This window comes from Chamaea fasciata, unplaced genomic scaffold (assembly GCF_029207755.1).
Source record: "Chamaea fasciata isolate MVZ Bird 193981 ecotype frontalis unplaced genomic scaffold, bChaFas1.0.hap1 SCAF_4, whole genome shotgun sequence".
Taxonomy (NCBI): Eukaryota; Metazoa; Chordata; class Aves; order Passeriformes; family Sylviidae; genus Chamaea; species Chamaea fasciata.
Genome location: NW_027094089.1, coordinates 44731183 through 44755917, shown reverse-complemented (window position 1 = coordinate 44755917; position 24735 = coordinate 44731183). Strand labels below are relative to the sequence as shown.

The window sequence follows — 24735 nt, the reverse complement described above, 5'->3', positions numbered from 1 at the left end:
GAGGAGAATGACCTGTTTTTTCCCCTGCAACATCTTCCTTTTAAGAAAATAAACTGACAGCCTTCTGCACCTTCTATGGAGCTTTTCTCCTCATCCATTCATCCCCATCCTGGACCAGGTTCCCTCTCCTGATGGTCTTTTCTCATTTAGATTTTGTAACCAAGACAGAAATACTGAGTAATAAATGAAGGCAGTCAAGCTCTATTTTTACTGGAACAGTGATTTTTATTTTTTTTTTATCTACAAAACCATTTCCTCTGTTATTTAAATATTTCGATAGCTGTAAGGTTGGGTTTGAAGACATTTGGGGATTCCTTAAATCCACAAAATAGTTTTTCTTACTTATTTTTAGGTGCCCTACTGATGATCTGGAAATTCTCTCCTTTCCAAGGATTTCAAACCTTCATGCCTTGTCCTCAAGGAGTACATGATAAGATTCTGCCTATGCAGAAATTAATCATCCTTATGTTGGACATCAAACAAGGCATTTTGGGGGGAAAACATTACATTTACAAAGAAGATCAGGAAACTTAAAAAAAAGTTATCAGTTAATGTCAAGCTACTAAAAACAAAGCAAAGCATGGAGGTAGAAAACTTCTGGACCACTGGACCACTTCTTCTGAAGAATTAGATGTCAGAATGGTGCTGGAAAGGTCAGAGCAATGAACCCAGAAGAGGCAAAGTAGCTAAATGTTGCATATGCCAAGCAGTTCTGTAATGTTTTGCACACTCTTACATACTGATTATTCATGTATATCTAGATTTACACACAGAGTCCCCACTGTCTGAAATATCTAAGACTACTGCTGAACAAATACATCCTCAAAGAACAGAATTCTAGAATCATGGAATGGTCTGGGTTGGAAGGGACCTTAAAGACCATCTCATTCCAGCCAACCTGCCAAGGGCAAGGTTACCTTTCACAAAACCAGGGTGCTCAGGGCCCGATCCAGCCTGACCTTGAACACTTCCAGAGCATCCAAAACTTTCAAGAAACCTGCTCTAGTACCTCACCACCCTCACAGTAAAGAATTTCTTCCTAGTATCTGATCTAAAGCTAATTTCTTTCAGTTTGAAGCCGTTCCCCCTTGTCCTGTCTCTACAAGCTCTTGTCCAAAGTCCCTCTCCATCTTTCTTGTACAGTCCCTTCAGGTACTGGTTATCCCTTCTCTTTTTCAGGCTGTGAAATTCTTTCAGCCTTTTCTCCTAGGAGAGATGCTCCATCCCTCTAATCATCCTGTTGGACCTCCTCTTGCTCCAACAGGTCTGCTGAAGTTGTTTTAGCGTAGGGAAATCAGCATTTTCAAGAACTAAAATGTCACAAACAGTGCCCATCTTGACATCTCACTGGTCTCTGCACACAAAGATAGTTTGCATTTATGCACATGCATACAGAATTTGTGTGCATCTTTAAAAATCCTTCTGATATAGAGCTGTGATCTGTGGATCATCACTCCTATCATCCAGTCTGCATTAGCCCTTTACATTTTTGAAATGAATAGGGCATTAGATGGTTCAGGGGTTAAAAAACCCCAATATTATTCAGGGACATCTCTTGCCTTTTTTTTCATTCTGTGACACTAACAGCATACACAGAGTCTGAAAACAAGGATTTGGTTGTTTGTTTTTCCTCAAAAAGTTGGTCAGCCAGGGACCAAAATAAAGTAGTTCTAAAAGCTGTTCCAGTTAATTGCCTAATATTCTTGGAATAAGGATAATTCTGCCCTTTTGTGTCAAGCTTGCTAGATGAGAAAATATTTGATTTCATTTATGTAGGCATTAACACCTCACGTTTGACACTCCATAGGCCAGCATAAGGTACATACATCTTCACTGTTAAGTGATCTAGATTGATAAATGTATCTATATATACACACGTGTATAGGCACACACACACACACACATGTACGTATATTTGTATGTATTCTACCATCCATAAAAACCTTGTCACTAAAACAAGGATGGAAGCCACTACAATACATCCTTTGGCTGGTTGTGTGTGCTGTATAATGGATGTGACAAGAAAGCCTTTTAAAAGATAGATGAAAACTCCTTTTCTTTTTGAGAAAAGGAAAGCAGTTAGAGTATTTTCCCTGTAGGCAGCAACACAGCAGGCACTAAAATACTTGAACTACTTACTAACTAGTGGATTTCTGTGGAGTTAAATTGGAATATTGCTCACATTTCCATCTCACTGGCATTCAGATAGTCTGAGGTTACCTGGTTTATGTAAGCAGGTTCTGGAAAAGTAGAAGACTGGTCTGGATGACAAAAATCCTACCACAACCACCATGTCAAGGATTTTAGAAATCATGCCATCCTCCACTTAAACAGTCTTCTGATTCAGTACTTTACTGAAAATATGGGATTTGAAGCACATGCATAACTTCAGCATTTCTTAAGGCACTTTTCTATGAGTAAGCCAATAATTATTCCTCATTACTTTCTTAATCTACTTAGAGATAACTTTTCTCTAAGTCTGCTGTTAAATTACAAATTTCTAAGGGTCCTGGCACCAAGAAAATAAAGTGCTTGCTTTAAACAAAAAAGTTTACTCCAGAAACTGGATTGAAGAGCGGTGGGAAAGACTGGAACTAGTTTTATTGTGATTGTGTTATGTTTAAAGGAAAAAATTTTGTGTCTTTCTGAAGTGTATCTTTCTATACTGCTTTTGTAAGAATACAGATAGTCATCACAGATGGTTACCCTTCCAAAATGGTGGAGGAGTACCATTTGGGAGGTAGTCTCAGGGCACTCTGAATATTTGAGATATTAATGAGCAAAACAGGATTTAACCTTTGCATCTCTTCCTTCACCAAATTAAAACGATAATGGAAAAGTTAAAATACTTATTTTTTTCCACTCAGATCTACAGGATGGGAAAAGAACGTAGGTTAAACAGTAAGGTGACTCATGCTGTGGAAAAACAAGATTTGTATTCAGGCATTCATATGTGGAAGTGCAACATGTAAGCCATAAATTTATTTCCAAGAAACTAGATTTTGGAAAGGATGAAATTCTTAGCACTAAAGTTGGCCAGTACCATCTTCCTATTGCTAAAAACCAAATGTATCAGATACTCAGTAAGAACCCTTTCATGTGGAAGAACAAGAGTCACTGGGAGGATCAAATAGAGATCTGTAAAATCATAGAAATAGCCAATGGACATCTGCTGCTCACTCTGTCTTCCACACTAAGGAAAAAAAGGGCCATCAAGTGAAACTGGATGGGGCAGGTTTGAAGGAAATGCAATGGTCTGCTGTGGAAATCCATGCCTGAGGATGCTGTGAGTTCTAGAATGTGATGGATGTCCCAGGGGAACCTGCAAACAGTCAAAGAGGAGGAATACTCTGAGGATGATTGCTACAGAAACTGAAATACATCTGGTTCAGGAAGCCCATGAACCACATATAATTTTAAGGTCTTCTGCTAAGTTTCTGTATGCTTTTGTCTTTCTTTCATTGTTTATCTTAACAACTACTGACTTTTTTGTCTGAATAGTGTGTTACGTTGATCAAAATAACCTACAGTTTAGTATCACATTTGTCACACTCTTGCAGTCAAAACTCCAACAACCACAAACCACTGCTACCAATTACAAAATATTCAAACCCTAAGCAAGTACAAGATCTCAAAGAAAAGAAGTTATACCAAAAGTCATCCCTATGATACTGCAGTCACAGAACACTTCATTTTTCCATTACAAAATCATTTTTGTTCTTGTTTAGAAGTCTGGCTGCAGAGTGTGGGAAGTGATACAGTGATTACTCAGCCTACCACCCATAACTGTCTGTGGAGAAACACGCACCTCTACCAATCCTTGGGGCAGTAAAGAGCTGGTAAAGCCTTTTGATCTACTTGCACTGGCAAAAGCATCTGATATCTTTGCTTTAAAGCCAGCTCAGAGCTGTGGAGAAAGCACACCATGAAGCGGCACAGAAGCTAAGCACTATTTGGTTGACCTCACAGTGAAAATACATGCCTAAAATTGATGTCAGGCTAAGGCTTACGGTACAAGTATCCAAAAGAATATGCTGGGATAAAAGAAAACCCAGCTCAAAAACTCATCCCCAACACAACAAAATATCCAACAGGAGTCATGTGAACCTTGAGGAGAAGGGTTGCACATCACTGGAGAAGCAACCATCAGTAGTTTCAGAGGTTTCCCATTAAAATCAACCTGCATGCCAAGCAAGTGTCCAGCTTGACACAAAGGTTGTGACAATACAAATGTTGTGACAATGTTTGCCTGTTGTGATAATGCAAAATAAATGCACCCAAAAATGGCACAAGTAGAGGAAAAGCATAGTCTGCTTCAAAGCAAGGCAAACAGTTACAAAAAAATTGTTGTCAAAGAATTGCATTAATTTCTTCAGCAAGTGATTACTTTCTCTACTCTGCCCACTTGGCAGATATTATTCTCCCTGTCTTTAAAACACACATATTTTTAGGGCAGGAAGTGAGGGAAAAAAAAAAAACCAAGCAAAAGAGCTCCTGATTTCTCATTTTTCTGTTGCCAGTTTGGAGACACCCAGAATTTCAGGGGATTACTCTGGGTTCTGTAAAAAACGTCAACCTGCAGTTCTCAGAATCCCAAGAAACCACTCCTCAGGGAAACTGAAACTTTCACCAGGGTGGTGGCTTAAATGACCCTTTTTTATTGTGGTGACTACATGTCTCTCATAAATGAAATCAAATCTGTACTATTTGTTTCCTCTTTGCTGTTAGGCAGCAATGGTTTACAGGAAAGAAAATATTAAGAGAGACAGGAGGCTACTTTTCTCCCTTTTTGTCCTTTTTCTCCTCTCTTCCCTCTCCCTTCCTCTCTCACTGCCTCCCCCCCCACCCCTTCTTCATTCATGTCAGGTCGCCTCTTTATTTTCCTGTTGTGTCTGAAAGCGGGAAACTCTCTTGAGACCAACTATCCCTACCAGTTGCAATGGTACAGCTCAGTATTGGCAGCACTTTGCAGACTCCAGTTCTGAATGTTACCTGTTGTTGTAAGCAGCACGCAGCACAAATCACAGCACAAGAAGAGGCAGGATGCAGAACTGAAGAAGAGACAGTGTTACACACCTCGAAGGATGGTGGCAAGATGCCTGCTCCTTTTGGTTCATCAATGCCCACTTTCATTACTTGCTGCCAATTGTCCTGCATGACTATGCTTGGTGAAAATCCTGTTGTTACGGGTAGCCATGCAAACTCTGTAACTGCAAACTGGGGGCTTGTCTGGTCTCCTGTCTTGAGCACTAGGAGAAATATATGTTGTTTCTGATTATGGAATGACCCTTCCTGCAGCTCCACTCCTACCGTGCTCCAAGCAGAATAAAGCCCATGCTTGTCTTGAGATCCATATTTTCTCTGCTATTCCACCATCAGCAATACATAAATGTAAGCTACTGGCTTTAGACCCTGGGGCATTTTCCTGCAAGACCCTCTCTGCCCCAGTTCCCTGAAATCCCATGGCCACTTCACTAAGCTTTGTTTCACTTGAAACAAGAGCCAGGGACAACTTCCCTGCACATGAATATTGGAATACAGTTTCTGAACTTAAGGGAACTGCACTCTCTGCTTCTATGTAGCATCTAAGAGACTGACACCCTTCCTCACTCACAGATCTCCTGTGCAGAAGGCTCATTTCCAAAAACACAGAATCATTATTTCAAGTGTCCTAGGTGCCCAAGACCTTGGTAGCCCACCTAACTGGACCTCCTCCGTACCCAATTGAAGGAAATTGTATGTTGGAAAGTTCTAGATGGGATGCAGGGATAGCAAGAGTACAGCCTGCTGCTGCAATGATTTCCATTATCTTCCATATACCCATATACTTCATGATAAAGCTATTCCCATTTTCATAACTCCAAGCAAGAAACAGATGGGTTATTGAGGAACAAACAATTGGAGCTTCCAATTGTACAGGTGCAGCAGAGAAATTCTTGAGGAGAGCAAGTGAAACCTACCCAAAAGGTAAGGGCTAGGTTTAGCTCCCTTCCTCATGTCTGTTCATTCCTGTGTTGTATATGCAGCAGGAAGCAAAGCTGACATTGGAAACAAGGTGAACAATTCAAGGTCAGGTATGCCCTCCACGTCTTCTCTTATGAAACTAGTATAAAATGGAGATTACTGTCCAAGGATTGATTCCCATTACCCAGACAGCTTGCCACAGCATGCAAGAAATGACTTGGCATGTTTGTTTTGGAAACAGAATAAACCTAATTCGCGGAGTCAGAGCTGGGTGAGAGAGTAACTACAAGAGCCTGGAAGTTATAGAAATGCTTTGTTTTTCATGTGTTGAACAGGCTCCTGCTGAAGGTAAGGCAGAATTACTTGCAATGAGGTGATTCTCAAGGTGAAGAAATAACGTCAGGCAGAAAATACTCTGGCTTTCACTGCAACTTTGGATATCTTTTCCCTAGTAGTTACGATGCCTTGGGAAGGCTGACCTGAAACAGAGACTGGACAGAGCTAGAGAATAAAGTAGACATTTACTGAAAGGCCTTTGCATACACCTTGGGCAGGATAAGAGCCTCACCAGGGCTACATCTAAAGTGGACTAAAAGTGGTCACAAAAAAAAGGACCACCGGTCATGAGGTCTCATACTTTTATAAGTTTTGATCTATTTGCATATTGGGGCCAAATTTTTCAACCACAGCCTCAGGTTGTGAGGTCTCATCTTGTTTCTCTCTTCAGTCTACCGTTGCTTATGCTTTTGGGCCTGAAAGTTGTATTTGTTCTCCTTGGTCTTCAGCAGGAAAAGGATTGGTTTTTTCTATTTACTCTGTGAAGAGTTTACTAGCACTTAAAATGAGGCTCAGAACTACACCCCTAGGCAGCAAAGGATCCGAAAAACATGAAAGCTGAAACTTAAGGCATCAGTTAGGGTCAGAGAAGTTTCTTACTTATGTACAAGGCAATGGTGACCAACCTTAATGCTCTCCCAGTAAAGGAACAAATGGTTTGGTCTGTAGCCCTCTTATTGATGATTTTTGTCACCTGCATGCAGAAATAACAGTACTTGCAAAATTCACTCAGTCCATTTCATCTAAGAGGTAGGCTATTCTTGCACTATGTCAAAGCATGGGATTCTCCTGTGTTGACTTGCTAAAGCAAATAGAATAGCTCAGCTTTCACATGTGCATTGCCCTCCACACAGCTTTGGAGCAGGAGACCTGAAATAATCAACAGGTCTGTTTGGGATATCAGATGAGAAGTTAGTTCACATGAAGCCCTGTGAGACTGACTGCAGCACAGGGCTTCTGAATTACGAACATTTCCTGACTGCCACAAACCCACTGTTACTGTCATAGCTGAGATTATCCAAGTCAGAACAGTTCAGGAGGAGAAGAGATCATCTTTGGTGAAGACAGCAACTCCCACAATATCTAAAGCAAAAATTTCAGCTGCCCTGTGTGCTTGTAATTATAGCTCTCTGGTCACTGAAGGCAACCACCACGATAAGCACAGACAATGACTGCTTAATTAAAATCACCATGCATTTCAAACAACAAATAAAAGGACGGCACTGCTCCCAGAACAACAGCCTTACCGAGAACTGATGAAAACGGGAAGGAATTTCCTTTCTAAAAATTCCCTCATTAGCAATTTTGAAATGGGACGTAATGGAAAAAAGTCTCACTGAGAGGGTGAAGTAAAATTATTTAAGGAGAAAACATGGTTCCTCTGGTATCCCATGGGGAAATCCCTACTTGGATAGAGCAGAAATACCCATTTTCATGCCACCCAGATTTTATATGCAAATCTTCTTCTCACTGAATGCTACTGGGTCAGCGGAAGCAGTTTCAGGTCTATCAGAATCCAAGGGCATTTTTGACTGGGCCACCACCATAATAAGCCCTTGAAGTATGAAAAGTTTTAGTCAACTTCCCTCTTTCCTCCCATTTCTGAAGTGAACATGGGCTGACACCCACAGATGCTGCTTCCCTACAGTTGCTGACAGAAAAAGGGTCTTACTTTCCTACGCAGTTACAATTTGATCATGGGTGTCAGGCTCTTTAATGGCTGCTGAGAGGTGACCAGGGTCATTGGGGTCTGAGGATCTTTTCTGTGAGATGTGACAATGAAGCAAACAGTTACCATATAAATATCAGAGTCCCACCCTCTATTAATTCCACATCAGCATGTCTTCCAGAACTTCGAAGTTTTTACACTAACCCTGAAAGAGAGCTCAGGGTCACCTGAGGACAGAAGCAACCTTCTCTGCAACCAGTTTCTTCTGGAAAGTGCTCAAAAAACTTGTACAGAACCTGTTAGTATAAATCACAAAATGATTTATCCATTATTCTGGATAATCCTTAATAGCAGTTATAAAAGACAAGCAACTACATTTCATTACCTGGTGCCTGCTACAGCTAACCTCCAAGATGATATGTATAACTTGCTGGTACTGACCTTCTTCTACTGCAGCCTGAGTTAGATGAAAAATTCTGTCTTCATGTAGCAAATTACCTTTCTTCCTAAAAATAAGGTGAATTTTCTAGATTATGTCACATAGAAGAAATTCTGAAACTTATATTTTCTCTAGACAACCAGCAAAATTCTCAAAGAAGCTACTTCATAATCAAATAATTTTTTCTTGGTATTTTTCTTAAAAATATATTTTGGATAAGGAATGTTAAGCAGACTTTATCATTCACAAAGTATAGAATAAGGAGTTTCTTTCGCCTGAGTAGACTATTTGTAGAAAATCAGTTCATTAACTTTCCCTACTCTCATGTTCCTACCTGGCTTTGGTTTAAATCCATGCTGTTCAATCACGCTGTCTACCCTTTCACTGTCTGCTGCTGGAAAGAAGAAAGCCAGGATTTGGTCTGTGGGCATAATTTAAGCACATTTCCACAGCATCAAATAAAAGTCTCTTGTTTACACTCATGCCCCATGCACTCCTTAAATACCTCTTTATACTGCCAATGAGGCTGTTGGAAAGCCTCACTGTAAAGGTGGAAACACGTCTGATCACAACTGAATGCGCGGAGAAACATCTATACAAGGTTTATCTACTAATATAAAATAAACCACAAAGATTGTAAGGCATCCAAGCTGAAGCTATGATTGCTTATGTTGGCTTCCCTCTAAGCAAATGCCTGGTGAGGATCTCCATGAATTATTTTTCACTTGGTGAGAACTTAGAATTACCAAGACTGGGATTTCAGAGAATTTGTTTTCCCTCTTTATACATTTTAATTGTGCATATGACAGACAAGTTCACCTCAAGAAGCTTAAAACTTCCCCAAGATGTAGCATATGAAGTGGGAAGAGGATATTGGATTTTCTGCAGTGGAAAGGGAACAAACTGGTCTGGCTGGTCAGCACAGAGCAATGGCTAGGATCCACAGGGACAACCAGTGCTAATTCTGATGCCTGAATCATATCCAGCTTTTTGCTTGTTATTTTCAAAGCACTGGTAGAAAAGACCCAAATGAAGGAATTAATACATAGAGCTGAGCTTTGTGTTTTAATCCTTACATTCTGGCTGGATTAGCAAATTGTTTCAGAGTCTCAGTGCCTCACATCAAAATGTTCTTACTGAGGCTTCCTCCCTTTGTCTTTGCGTGTGGCAGCTTGCCTGCTGGCCCCAAGGCTTTTGGCACTGTCCTACGTGGCATCCCACTCGATCTTCTCAAGTCACAGGGCTACGCTTGGCAGTTGTACTGTGCAGGGATCCTCTGCTACTGAAAAGCACTTCTCATTTGCAAGATAAAATTATTACCCCAAACCCCTTTCTTTAAGCTTTTGTCCAACCTAGGTCATCAGTTAAGGATACTTATATTTTCTGATGCCGAGGGATCTGCTAAAGTATGTGGCAGTTGCTGGTGTCCTAACTACTTTGCGCCCTAACTTCTACATCCGGGAAGAATGTAATACTACTTTCATGCCTGGTTTTATAGAGAAAGGAAAGAGGGAGAACCTTCCTTATGAGCACAGTGTGATGCAGTTCAAAGTCTGAGACTTGCCACCTTTTATCTGCCAGTACCCTTCCAAACTGGTAATGCTAATGAGACAATACACCAGTTCACAAACCACTATTCTGGCTAAATTTTCCTTTCTTCCTGAAGCAGCTGTAGAGGGTTGGGTTTCCTCTTGCTTTTTGACCAGCTCTGGAGATCTTCTACATTTGCACCTTGTGAAGACCCACACAGGTCGGAGAGGGCAGGAGTGCCCCTCTTCAGTTAGGGAGTAAATCCCTGCTGAGTCACAGAGAATGATCGAGATGCTGGACAGGCCATTTCTGACTCCTCTCCAGTTAATCAGGGGAGTCACATTACTCCATCAGAGAACACAGAGAGACCATTGACCATAAATGAAGAACTTGATCATGACTGGGAGAGTAGATCCATGTGTTTGGTAAAAAGCATGCTGTGATCCAGGTATGCTAAAAATCCTACCCAGCCTTGGCCTTGGCATCTTGCCTTTGTAACACATAAAAGAACTGGCTTCATCTCCAGCCAGCTTACTTCTGGAAAGCGTATTTAATCTGACAGGTGTAAGATCACATGCCTCAACACTGAACCTTAGCAGTATGCAGGAGGAATTACTGCTATGTCATTCCTTTAGGTCAGGCATCCCAATGCTTTCTGTGTGAATAGAAACAGCTGAGACATTACACTACTTATTGCCTAACAAATTCATCTGCTGGCCTTCTCCGTTCACCATCAATGGCAAAGACCACCCTGAACCTGGCAATACAAAGAGACCCTCAATGCAATTTTTCATCATCATCTGGTCACATGAAGTAAGGAGGAACTGGTAAGCACATGAAACGTGTGACATGTTCATGATTGCTCTCCAGGAACAGATTAGTTGCAGATCCTCAAGATAGCATGTTCATGGCTGCAGGCCACAGGCAGGATGCAAAGGAGTCTACAGTGTCAGTCTGCTGCACTGATGGGGGAGACCATGGGCAGAGCAACAGAAAAACACTGCCTGGATCTCACTGCCTTAATGCTTAGCTCCAGAACCCAAATCCATGTAGAGATGGCAAATTTTTGCTGTGCCATCAAAGGTTTGTCCCCTTGAGAAAACTGCCGGCATTTTTCTGTGATTTGCATCCCTGCTGTGAAGTGTATCTGGGAATTCACAGCTCCAAGGTCATCTCAGTGACCCATATATCCTGCTGTGTGGTTTGTGCAGGTTTGTCTGCCCAGGTGCTCAGAGTTTGTGGAGATATGAAACAGCAAAGCCTGTACAGTTTAGAGGATTTTCACACTTACCTGACACACACACCTGCCAGGTTTATAAAACTGTAAACCATTTGAACAGCTTATTAAGCAGCAATGAGTGTACCAAAAAAATCCAAAACCAAACCATGCAGGTAACACAAGTAGCATCAGGGATGTGGGTTGATTCCTGCCTCTTCCTGCCCGTCTCCTCCAGCCACTTCTATTGAATGCCAACAAGATGTCGTGCAGGTCCTGTTTAACTGCTCCTGTGCAACTCCTCTGTCTTTGTCTGGGTGTTCTGCAGACCTCTGCACAAAGGAGGCCTTACTATTCTATAACACTGGATTTTGAAACCATTCTTTCTCATTCTTCCATGGAGCACTTCTGTCAGTTTTGCTCTTCTGTTGACTTGAAAATGCATCTCTTCAGCAATTCCTTCTATGAAGATAGAGGAGGGAGAGGTTGCAACTGTAGACACATCCCTTCTCAAAACTCATACTCTTTCTTCCTTCTACCATTACTCCATCTGAATATAGCAGAACACATAATTTTGCACACATGAACATCCCTAAGGAAAGTCAGATCCTTCTTCCTTAAGGAAGGTCAGGTCCTTCTCTGAGGCTGCCTCAGAAGGCTTGGCATTCTTCCTTAAAGCTTTACCTTTTTAAGATGGTAGTTTAGACACCTCCAGGGACTCAGACAACATAAAGTCAGTGAATAGTCATCATCTGCTGCCAGTCTTCAACATGTTGCTGTGTGCATCCCTGTAGGTGTCCCTGTTGAAGGATCTTATTTAATTCAGGTCTGCATGAAATTCGTGTTTCTCTTCATGAAGCAACTGGATTGAAGTGAAAAATACAGCAGGTTGGAATATTTTAAATGGTTTTTAAACTCTGATTTCCCACAGTAGCTTGTAGAAAAAGCAAAAGTCTCAATTTCTAAGCTGGCTGCACGGTTGAAACCATGATAGAAGCCATGACAGCTTGCAGCAGCGCAGCAGATTCCAAGGAGTGTATACCACCACCTTGGCCTGTAGACTCTCTTCTGCCTGGAAAACATCCACAAGTGAGATCTCTGACCTTTCATATGGAAAGACCTTAAGAAACATGGTCAAAAGACAAAAGATACTCAAGTACATTGTCCAAAAGTGTTACAATGGACCACTTAAATTGAAGCACTGGCCTCTCATGACACAGTGTAAGGTTACTTTGTGAGAATTCAACACAGTATTTGCTCCATGCTTGCGCTACACTGTATCAACAACCATTCTCTACACTCTCTCCATGGCAATAAATCTCGAAGTAAAAAGCTGTCTTGTTCTATAAATTATGATTAATGGGTTTTGCCCTTGCTGACCAGACCGCTCCATGGTTTCTGAGCTGATGCTGCCTTTGGCTTATCAGAATTAACTCTGCCAGCTTATGAGCAGAGAGATTTAACTTCTGGACATGTTACTGGCAAAGGTGGTCAGAGATACTGTAATTGCATTGATACAGTGATTATAGTGTCTTCTTTTTTTTTTTTTTTTTTTTTTTTTTTTTTTTTTTTTTTTTTTTTTTAACCTAAAAGTAAAGGAAAAAGGAGAGAGGTAAAGGGACAACTGCTCCCCATCTAGCTTGTAAAGGAATTTTTCAGAGGAAGGTGAAACCTAAACCTCTTATTTTTATTTGTTTCAAACCAAGCTAAAATTAGCTTTGAAAGCCTTTCTTCACTTTTTAAAGAAAAGTGCTGGCCCTCCATTCAACTACTTACATCTTCCACACAAATCTCTTTTCAGCTTGATGGTTGCACTGCTGCCTGAAAAACTGGACCACTGCAGAGCCCAAATGGAATACAATTACAGGCTTGGATATGATGCCACACACAACTGAATTGCTAGTCTTTGCAGGGACCTGCAGAAGAGCACGTAAAGCCAACACCCAAGATCCAGTAAGAATCACATACCCAAGACCTTTCCAGGGATGGCAGGAGAGTCTAGGAGGAGTGCTGGGAATTTATTTTCTAGTACAGAAGAGGGGTTGAAAAATCCCTTTCCTCTGTACATTAGCACTTATGTGATACGTAATCAGTTACCCCTCCCAATGAAGGAATTAATGGGAAGTTTTTCATGGCCTGAAAGTTAGTGGACCAGTCATCCTGCAAAGACAGTAGCTGCTGAGCTCCATACAAGATCCATTTCCCACAGCTCAAGTGAGCACCATATTTGGCTGCAAGTGGGACCACAGGAAGGGATCAAATGGTTCAAATGAAACAGGGACTTAGCCTCAGTAAAGTCTGGTCAGAAAGATAGTTTAGTTTTTGCCCACAGTTTGGCAAACCAGGATTCAGCTCAAGAAATCACATACAGCATTAAAATATTCATTTTTAGTAAGATCATTTAATAAAAGAAGCATCTCCATCATTGACCACTCCTGATGATCACTGCTGCTTGTTTGGTGGTCTTCCTTAATCTCTCACTCCATGGCAGAGACAACACAGCCCACTGTATTCTGACTGGTCTGCCACCAGAAACAGGAAACTTTATTTAGACTGCAAGCTCTTTGTGGCAAATGCTGATCCTCTGTTCTGTAATTGCACAAAATCTAATAGAAAGAGGTACTAACTCCTGCCTGAGATTGTTATAACAGGAACAGTCTCACAGTCAGATGTAAGCACTGTGTGCAGGAATTCTGTGCAAACTATATGGATTCCCAGATCCTGAGGCTGGACATATCAAAACCTTGCATTTTGTGAATTTTTGTGTCTCAGATCCTCTGACAGGTATCTTGCACAGATGTAGTGTCATGTTCCTCCAGGAAGGAACAAATGGAACTTACTTCAACTTTTCCTTCTCTCACATTTCACTACGTGAGTACAAACACAGAGGAAACTCAAGGAAGAGCATATAGTGTTTGTCATTAAGCCCTAACTGTATTCAACATTGCTATAGATGAACACACTAATTCAGAATGCTTTCTAACTGTCAGGCATAAAGTTTCTTGAGGCAGTGGCTCATAAAAGAAGGGACAAATTATTTTCCACAATGGGCTACTCAGGATTTATAACTTATATAAATGATTCAAGCTTTTTTTTTTTTTTCTTTTTCTTTTTTTTTTTTTCTTTTTTTTTTTTTTTTTTCTGTTGAAGGACATGAGTTTGACACAATATCAAGCTCTCAGTATAACTGCTAAAGAAAACTTGGAGATTATCACTGGGATTTTCAAATGGCTTCACCCATTACGTTTAATTTGAACAGAATGACGTCACTACGTGCATATCTACAGTGTGTGCTCTTGCAGAGCATCAGAATAAATGATGCACTAAGTGCATGTACAGTAGTAAGTGACGTACAGACTACATCACTGATCTGGCAAGCATCTGTCTCCTGTACCACTGAAATCATCTGCAATCCACTTTTGACAACGGTCAGCTTGCCTGCAAAATCACTGCTCTGCACAGCCCCTAAAAATAACAGATTTTCCCCATCAGAACAACTAAAATGTTAAAGATGACAAGCTGCAAGACAAGATGCATACCACAAATAAAGGAGGGCACAACACTAAGGTCTTACAGCAAGCTGAGTTTTGCTTGACATAGCATGCAGTGCCATTACAATCAGATCACAGCAAGCCAGCTAGTAGTAACACTATTAAAGCTCCTGTTTCTGAAATACTGGGTGCTTCCTAAGTATCCCTTCAGTCAAGCAAGGATGAATTGACAGAAGTGCTCCAGCCTGTAGAATGATCACAGTGAATTTATTGGCAAGAAGGTTGCTCTGCAAAGTCAAAGATGTAGCCTGAGGGGGAGATGCTACTGATCAGTATAAGCCACTACTTGTGCTCTCCACAGTCCCCTGAAAATCAAATGTACAAAACTGCCTGTTGCCAAGCAGGGATGGGAAGAGGGAAACCTGTGCCCCCTTTTTGCTAGCAGATAGCCTACAACAGCTTACAAGACCTGAAGGTCAGGATGCCATCCAGAGGGACCTGGATAAGCTCAAGAAGTGGGCCCATGGGAATCTCACGATAAACAAGACCATGTTCAAGGTGCTGCATCTGGGTCAGGACACTGGAGAGCAGCCCTGTGAGAAGGACTGGGGACTGCTGGGGGATGAGAGGCTGGACATGACCCAGCCATGAGCACTCACAGCCGAGAAAGCCAAACATGTCCTGGGCTGCATCCAAAGCAGAGTGGCAAGCAGGGGACAGAGGGGATTCTGCTCCATCTGGAATCCTGCATCCAGCTCTGGGGCCCCAGCACAGGAAGGACATGGACCTGTTAGACTGAGTCCAGAGAAGGCCACCAAAATGTTTAGAGGGATGGAGCACCTCTCCTATTGGAAAAGTCTGAAGGAATTGGGATTATTCAGCCTGGAAAAGAGAAGGCTGCAGGGTGACCTAATTGCAGCCTAACAGTGACTGAAGGGACCCTACAGGAAACACAGAGAGGGACATTTGACAAGACCATGTAGAGACAGGACAAGGGGAAATGGCTTCAAACCGAAAGAGACTAGCTTTAGATTAGATGTTAGGAAGAAATTCTTTACTGTGAGAGGTTGTCTTGAAGTTCTGGATGTCCCATCCCAGGGAGAGCTCATGGTCAGGCTGGATGGGGCTATGAGCAACCTGGTCTGGTGAAAAGCCCCTGGCATGGTGGTTGGGATGAGATGGCCTTTAAGGTCCCTTCCAACCCAAGCCATGCTATGACTATGATTCTACGACTCCCATGAGCATGAGTGGGGGTGGGATATGCTGGTAACAACCACTAATATTACAAGCCCTTTCAAAATTCTAATGTCTGAAGTGGCAAATTACTGGATTCCACTAGAGGATAAAGCATTTCATCTGCAGATGGCCACATTTTCTATATCTGGGTTTGGTGGGAAGAAGAACACCCAACCTCTTGCCACCCTCCAGACAGTCCAAACTCAAACTATCTTCTATGTAGCTTTTCCTAGTGAAAACAAAACCTAAATCATCAGACTCCCCTGATTAATGTGCTGTGTAGGCAAAAATGCAATTTGTAATTTAGTCTAGTACTGAAGGAAGAGTCTGAAGAGAAAAACAGCTTTGAGTCTACTTTTGCAAGATGTTCATAGAAAGCATCATAGTATCAAGGAGCTCCTTCTGGAGGTATCTCTACACAAAATTTGTCTCGTGATTCTGTGACTTAAATCAGCCTGCTCACCCTTATGGTGAGCAAAAGCACTCAAAACCACCATTGACGAAGCACTTCTGTGGAAGGAAGGGAGAAAACACTAAAGGTATACATCATAGAAGGAAGATTTTCAACCAAATGCTAGGAAACCAGCATTTTTCTACCCGGTGCCTCCAGGCCCCAGATCTGCTCTGTTCTATACTGTGGTAAGCATGAAAAAAGCAAGACTTTTGATTGCATAGTTCTTTCCACCAAAGCAATTCTACACAGCCACAAAGGCTCCCTCACAGGACCTCCTCCTCCAGAACTTGTTAGACATGGTTGTCACAGCCTTTACTGATAAAGAAAAGGTACTTATTCATCATAACCCTGCAAAGCACAGAGTAAGTCAGTCCTTTGTCTCTAACAACTATGGAGAAGTGTAACCGGCAGCTGGAACACAACAGAATCTGTTTGCCACCCATAGAATATATGGTTTGCTCCCCATAATCTACTCCTTTTCTTCAGAAACTTCTACTTCAATGGCAGATAGCCAAGGAAGAATCTTAAGAAATTATTTTTTATAAATCACACCTTTGCTCCAGTTTTTTAGGCATGAATTACAGGAAAATTTTCTGGCATAACAGCTGGTAGCAGCAGCTGGATCCTGTGTCCCCCTCCTGGAGAAGGAGTATATCCCCATAGCACAACTGGTCATTTAGTTCTAGATAATATCTTGCCAGGCTGTCAACACATTGAAGGCAAAGAAATAAGAGATTGAGGATTCTATGCTTTTTTGCACGAGTTATTCTTGTATTGAGAAGTCACAACAGTGAGAAGACCAGAAGAGGACCATGCTGAAATCTTTTCATCATAGAGAAGCATGGCTGAAGGGAAATATCCTGAGGTATCAACACCTCAGAGGAATGCATAGGCAACTTAAAAGAAATTCTGATTCCTGGAATAATGATTTCTTTTCTGGTCTGCCTTGAAAGCTACAAAATGCTATACTGTTCCTTGCATTATAAGATTGTATGTTAATAAATATAATACATCCATAAAAACAATGAGCATAATTTCTTCTGAGTCCTTCCCCAGATTATTAATTTTTAGAAACCAATGTAATCAAATAGGTTGGAGTAAATGAATCCATAAATCTGCTTCCTGCTGTTGGTTTATCACTTGTACTATTTTTAGCACTCTTCTGAGAAATGGAAATATGTTTTGATAAAGATACCATCTTCTAGGCAGGGGTACAAATAGTGAATCAGTCTATTCACATTAATGTCACAAGAACAACCACATCCAAACCAGTATGAGTCTAAGGTCTCTGCAATGCATGTTTTCTGTTTGTCACCAACAATTTAATCTGTTGGTGTGAGACAATCAAGGGACCAGGCTAGACTCTCAGGCCATGCATATCAGACTTTAATCCTGCTGCCAGGTTTATGCCTCATGTACTTTACTGGAAGATGCCTGTTTGCTTTCCTGTAACTAAGTATGGTCAGAGCTGGTTATTCTATGGATCATAAGTGGCTCACATTCCTTCTGAAAGTGATTCTGTGAGCTGCAATTTTCAGCAGCAATCTCAAATAAAAATTTCTATAGGCAAAAAAATCCTGGTGTTGCCCTGCTCATCTTAGTAGATGTCTATTTTATGTAAATTTTCTTCTATTTGAGAGCCTTCAAGTTTTGCAAATGGTTAGATGGGGAACATTAAAGTACTTTCAAGAACAAAAGGTTCAGTATAGACAAAAAAAGACTCTCAAATACATTTGGATTACAAACATCTGCTTTATGGCTCACATCTCAAAATAATATTTTTCCTCAGTCTGTTCCTCCTCCTAGTTTTCAGGCAATCCCTTTCCCTAATAAATCTTACCAACTGAAGAAAAATTACCATGGACAAAGACATGTTGCCCTTGAAGAGCAGCATGTGAGAACCGCAAATGAAGAACTGATCACAACCAGGCAGATTTCACAGCACCTGTCAATTTTCCCAATGGCCCACACTGTAATTCCTTTACTCAAACTAAAATTCCTTTTCAGTATTTATCTCAGTAGCACAACTCAGGGCAATGGTTCCTGTATAGCCTGAAGTTTACCACTTACTTCTTTTTCCTTCTCCTTTTACCTGAATAAGATCATACTCATATTTTTTCATGTGTGCTTGTTTTGTCCCCAGCAGCATGAACACGTCTAGTGAACTTTGCCTCATTTCCTACTGTCATGTGGATGTATATATGTTTATGAACCAATATCCAGATGTCACGAAAGTCCTTTTGCTCAACTGCAGAACTACTGTAACACCAGCTCTTTTTTCCCTTTTTCACATGAGCAATATTAATCCTTGATAATCTGCTTTAAAAGCTAAGAAGAATGACTAACAGTCTACAATATAAGCTAGCTGTGCTGACTTCTGAGTCAGTCAGAGACTCCTGAACTGAACTAAACATGGCCAAAGACTGCATCCCTTTTTTGCAAATGGGCTTGTACTCACAGTACACAAAATAATAATAAAATATGGACCTCTAAAACTCAAGGCTTTAACTTCTTCTATCACATATTTTCATCATGGCCCTACTTTGGCTGAAAATGCAATGCGTTAGTATTCCTTGAGGAACTGCATTCTTTGTGGGCCACTGGATGGTACTAGTATCCAAAATACCACTGCCAGCCTACCATTTGGTTCACCAAAAACAAGACATTGACTTTTAAAAATCATAACAGTTAAAACAGCAGCCCCTTGGCAGCCTGGAACACTGTGTCTATGTCTGCCAAAATTGCACTGGTCACAGGAAACTGATGTAAACCACTGCAAAATATGTCACTTCATTGTTTGCCACAGCTGCACAGCAGAACTTCGAGCTGCACAAAATATTTGTGGTCACACTGTTATACTTCAAAAGTTATTTAAGAAATTGGTCAATTCTGCTTAGATGTTGGACACATGCAACTCCCTGTGCACTGAGTTAGGGGAGCAGGGAATAAACGAAAGCAGCATGTAACTTTCTTCTTTTGATCAGTGCATCAGAAATGGTCTACCTGCTTCTGCTGTATTAGTGCTTGGATCAGATCCTGGGGAGTATTTTTGTAAGCAAAGATGACATTGCAATGTGATGAAATTATGCTGGACTAAAGTAAGACAAGCAGCCTGCTGCTGCCCATGGTCTCAGAGGTGTTGATGGAGGTGCCCACAGCAAACCTTCTCACTTTGATTTGAAGAATGAGGTGCTAGATTTTCATTTCAGTATTTTGCCTTAGGAAAGGTGCTTGTTGTCTGACTCAGCTTTGTCCTCAATTTAGAGATAAAATGGAAAATGTGGATTTTCAAATTTTTACCCTGCAACACCAGAGACATGCTGGAGATGCTACAACTGGAACACCTCTTTTCAAGAATCAACAAATAGAAACAATTTTAAATGTGTGTCTGCAAGGCAGCCATGGCTAAGTGGCAAACTTGCTTCAATATATCAACAGATCAGGGCCTTGCCAAGTGCTTAAACCGCTGTGAGAAATCCATTATTTCCAATGAAACTGGAGCCAGGGCAGCGATGTGCCATCCTTTTGTACTCACTCAACAGGAGTCATTCTTAATTTTCCTTCATAGCACAAACAGGGAAACTTGTCTTAGATTTAATATTATCCGAATAGATGCTAAGTCGAGAAAATGCTACATTTCAAACAGATAACCTGTCTTTCAGCAACTGCTGTTCCTATAAAGAGCCAAGTGTAGGGGCAGAAGGAGAAGGCAGGAATGGTGAAAGAGAAGATGGTAAATAGCTGTTAAAGCAGACAGAAGGGCTCTGCTGCAGAGTGCAAATGAAGCACAGCTGGTTTACAGCTCCACTAGAAGGTAAGGCACTGGGAAAATGCTGTAATGCTTTCGTTACTATCAGGATGGTACAACAAACTGGATGGACTGAATACCCCTTTTCTCCGATGCCCGTAAAAACGATCATAAAAAAATCCATTAGTTCCCTGCAGCCTTGTGTGTCCTGAGACAGGCTGTCATGCGTAAGACAGTAGGCAGACTCTGCTGCTCTGCTTTCAAGGGATTCACAGGCAGAAGTCTTAGAGTAACACCCCCAAATCTGATTTTGAGGACAGACCAGAAGGATTTCAGGCAGGGAATTGAAACACCTAAGCCCGCTTCAAAGCAAGCTGGAACTATTGTCAAGCTACCCTTTAACACTGGTGGGCTTAAGCCCACTCTGCCTGTCATTTTCTATAGCTCATAGTTTCAAACCTGGCTCTACACATTTCTTCGTCTCTTCCTTCCCTTCCCACCTGATGAATTATTCCATGAGCCTCCCAAAGACTGCACACCAGCTACATCATTACACCTCTGTCCCACTTTTCTTGGCCCATACATTCATATCAATACCTCTATTTGTCATTTCCTCCTTCCTGTGATAATAATTGAAATTTACTGGGATAAGATGGGATGCTTATGAGTTCAAAAGCTTTTAAAAAACAGTACCCTGCTGTTTGTCTGCACCACTTGAGGAAGCTCTTGCACATTTGTGTCAGTCCCTCTTGTCTCCCTGAGATAGGTGTCTGGCTGCTGCATGAAATGTGGCCATGGTCAACAAATTACAGTGGCAACAAATCCAAAAGCAACCTCCCTGTATTTGTATTTGTTGTCTAAGATGATAAATGAAAAACAGTAACAGCAACTATGCCTCAGACACAAAAGTCATTACTTCTGCAGTGGAGGCAGCAGAGCATTTTAAACTTCTGCATCAGATTGAAGGCAGGGGGCTCCTCTTTGAGCTATTAAGACCTTAGCACTATTCCTGATGTGATACAGTAGTCTTCTTCTAACTCAGATCACATAAGACAAATTCTACCAACTACAAAAAGCTTCTAAAAGTGACTACGAAACCCAATAATGTAATTTTTTCCCACCAGAAGTACATCATGAACCACTTCGAGTGCAGTTGTCAACAGCTTCTTTGTTGAATTTCTCCCGAAAGACTTTTGATTTTTCCCAAAGCTGGGAAAAATCAAAAGCACCAGCTTCCTCCTTCTGAAGTTGTGCAAGAGCCTTTGAGGTTTTGCTATTAGCAGCTTCCTTTTGCAAACTGTTTATTCCAAGAAACATTCATTCCCCACATTAAGGTCAACTAAGGGTTTCCTTAAGGCAGCTAAGCCATTGCCATCTCAGCTGGAAGGGCCCAGACAGCAATGCAACATTGGAATCCCTGCCACAGGCATGTGCTGTAGATGTGGCACAAACCCAAAATCTAACTTAGAATGTTGTAGTGACAAGAGAAGCTCATGTTTGACTCCAAAGATAAACAATTTCTTTCTGGTCATTTCCAAGAGCGGGCTATCCACCTCTATGCCCCACTAAGCACATCAGGAAAATACCTAGTTTATCTTCCAACAGGAAGCATGTGCTAGTAGGTTACAAAAGATGAGCTTGAAGGCTTTTTCCTCTGTGTGTTTCACACACCACTATAGCTGTTTATGCAGTGCAACATGGGACAGCAAAACTTGCAAGTAGACCTTGTGCTTTTCACCACAGCCAGGCTTGAACACTTCTCTGAAAACAGACCTATATTAACTGATTGTGGAGTAATAAAAACTCCAGACCCTTCTTTTTAGTTGCTTCACAAATGAAAACAAATTAAGAGATTTCTTTAATTTCTCTGGGATTAGGAATTAACTGACACAGAGCTGGAGGTTTCTGCATGAGGGGATGTATAGATGACCTAAATAGTGTTATTACATAGAGTGGTGATAATCCTGGAGTGAGTCTGGCATAAGGTTACAAAGATAGCGAGAGCATTGGAGCATCTCTCATAAGCAGGAATGCAGAGAGAACGAGCCCTCTTCTGCCTGGAGAAGAGACAACAGAGAAGGGACTTCACCAACATCTATAAATATCTGAGGGCGGGATGTCAAGAGGATGGTGCCAGGCTCTGCTCAGTGATGCCGAGCAATAGGGTGAGAGACAACAGGCAGAAAGAGGAAGTTCCACCTGAACATGATGAAGAACCCCTTTACTGTGTGGGTGACTGATTACTGCAACAGGTTGCCTGGAAAGGTTGTTGAGTCTCCCTCACTGGAAATACTCAAGCACTATTAGGACAAAATCTTGTGCAATTTGCTCTAGTGGACCCTGCTTAAGCAGGGAGATAGGACTAGATGACCTCTAGTGGTTCCTTCCATTCTTGTTCATTCTGTGATTCTGTGATCAGGGACAGCCATGTGGAATCAGAAAGGCTTGAGCTAGACTGTAGGCTGACAGACCAACAGTTTTTCCATGAATACCATGCAAAGAAGATGTCTAACATCTGTGCATGAAACACTTTTTCCTATACATAATGATAACTGCAAAGCTCTTTCTGTTATTCAGCCTAAGTCCCAGATCTTAAAAATGACAACAAATGAGTGCAGCTACTGCAAAGACAGGGTATAGTTTTCATCTTCTGTATCAAGCTTCCTGCACTGGTTTAGCTTTGCATATAATTTTCAGCAATCATTCAATTAAAAGACAAGTCTGTGGAACACGACCTTCTGTTTTCCAGATGCTTCCAGTTAAATTAACACACTAATTTGTCCACCTCCAAATCTCTTGTTAAGTTTTGTTATTTTGGGGAGTCCACCTTAAGTTGGGTAAAAGCAGTCATGAAGAGGGATGATGGATCCACAAACCCTTTGGCAATTATCTGAACTCCATTTTATACACAGACATACTGATAGTATCCCCATATAAAAGAAAAAAACAAACTTCATTCCTATATTTAGTTATCTTTTAGTAATCATTAAGTATATCGTCTCTCTTTTCTCTTCTGAATTTGTTATATAGGAACAAACATTATCTATTGAAGAGTTTAATTTTTAAAAGTGAAATTTGTCAGAAGATTTTATAAAAATTTATGCAGTAAATACAGAACATTGCAGATACATTTTGCCTGGAACCTCAGTTCTCAATTTCCAAAGCAACAATCGCTTAAAACCTATGCAAATGTAAGCACAGGCAGGTATCTGCTTTCCAAAGGACTTCACTGTTGCAGCAATTACTGCTTTCCAGCTTCTTGCAACTGCCTTCTTTGCTCTGCAGTTGTGTATCTGCTCTGAGGGGTCTTTTTCTGTGGAAAGTCAGCCCCCTTGGTCGAAATGGAGGAAATGGGTTTTTTGTACCATCAACTGTGAAGGCTCTAGCAAAATATTGTCCAGAATGTGGCTGTTGTCACCTCCTCAGGGCTTCAGCTGGGCCCAGAGCACCTGACTATATATCTCCACCCCTACACACTTCAGTTGCATTTGTGTAACATGATATAAAAGTAGTACATGAGGTATGAAATTGATGATCTTAATCCAGTCCTCATGTCCCTTTGTCTCCTGGACCTACTATTTGTGTACGAATTTTCTCCAGTTTGGTTCAGCTACAAAGATCTTAACCTATGTTACGTTTTTCTAATTACCATTACAAAAAAAAAAAACCAAAACAACCAAAAAAAACACAAAAACAACTCTTCTACAGTGCAATATAAGCACAGAGAGTATGATCTTAAATCAGTAACTAAGCAATATTGGAGTCTTCTTTACAGCACAGATATGTACAACTGTTCAAGGCATGATGTTCCAGGGTACATCAGCTTGCTGTTTCCCTCTCTTCACTGTACCTTTAGAGTGGCTGCATAGTGTATTCAAGCAACTAAAGCAATTAGGAGAAAACAACAGCTGGCCAGCCAACAGGTGCCTGCTCCCAGTGTCCTGCAGAGGCCTTCTGAAACAAACTGGAGATCACCGTCTGACACCATGAGTGTCACCAGCTCGAGCAGCAGAGGTGTGTCACCAGCTCCAGGGGCAGAGGTGTGTGGGCATACACTGCACAGCTTGTGGCTAGCCAAAATGCAGATGAGATCCTCTAAATACATTTTCAGACATCAATCCCTCAGACACCATAAAATGGCAAGTCTGCTATTTCTTAATGAATACTCCAAACTTAAAATAATAGAGCTTTCCTCTATTAGCATTCCAGTCTAATCCTATTAAAAATGAAGCAAATCTTATCTTGATTATGGTCTGGGACTCATAAAAGGCTGGATTCTTTTTCCTGCCTGCCATGCTGTTTTAGCAACTGCCAGTTTCTAACAGGAAAGCAAAATTGCATTGGAAAGGGACAGTTCTGGACACATGAAACATTGTACCATTTCATGGTACGTGAAACATGATTCGTTGTGGCATTTCTATACTATTCTGACCCATCATTGCTCAAGGCTGGCCCGACTCATGATGAGTGGCATCTTCACCAAATCTGATGGAACTTATTGAGCTGTGAGATAGTTATATGTAGCTACAAGCTACTTTTAAGGTCTGTTTTAGAGCCTGCATCCCCCTTAGGGGAAATCTGCTACAGCAGACGTGCAAAACAAAATGGTCTGTGGGTGATATGCAGCCCACAAATCCAATTCTCCATTTTAT

General features: G+C 41.2%; 1 protein-coding gene across 1 annotated transcript in view; it reads right to left on the bottom strand.

The window, feature by feature from the left end:
* PALM2AKAP2 (PALM2 and AKAP2 fusion) overlaps positions 1 to 24735 on the bottom strand; it is a 308648-nt gene that overhangs the window by 242396 nt on the left and 41517 nt on the right. The gene's annotated exons all lie outside the window — the stretch shown is intronic.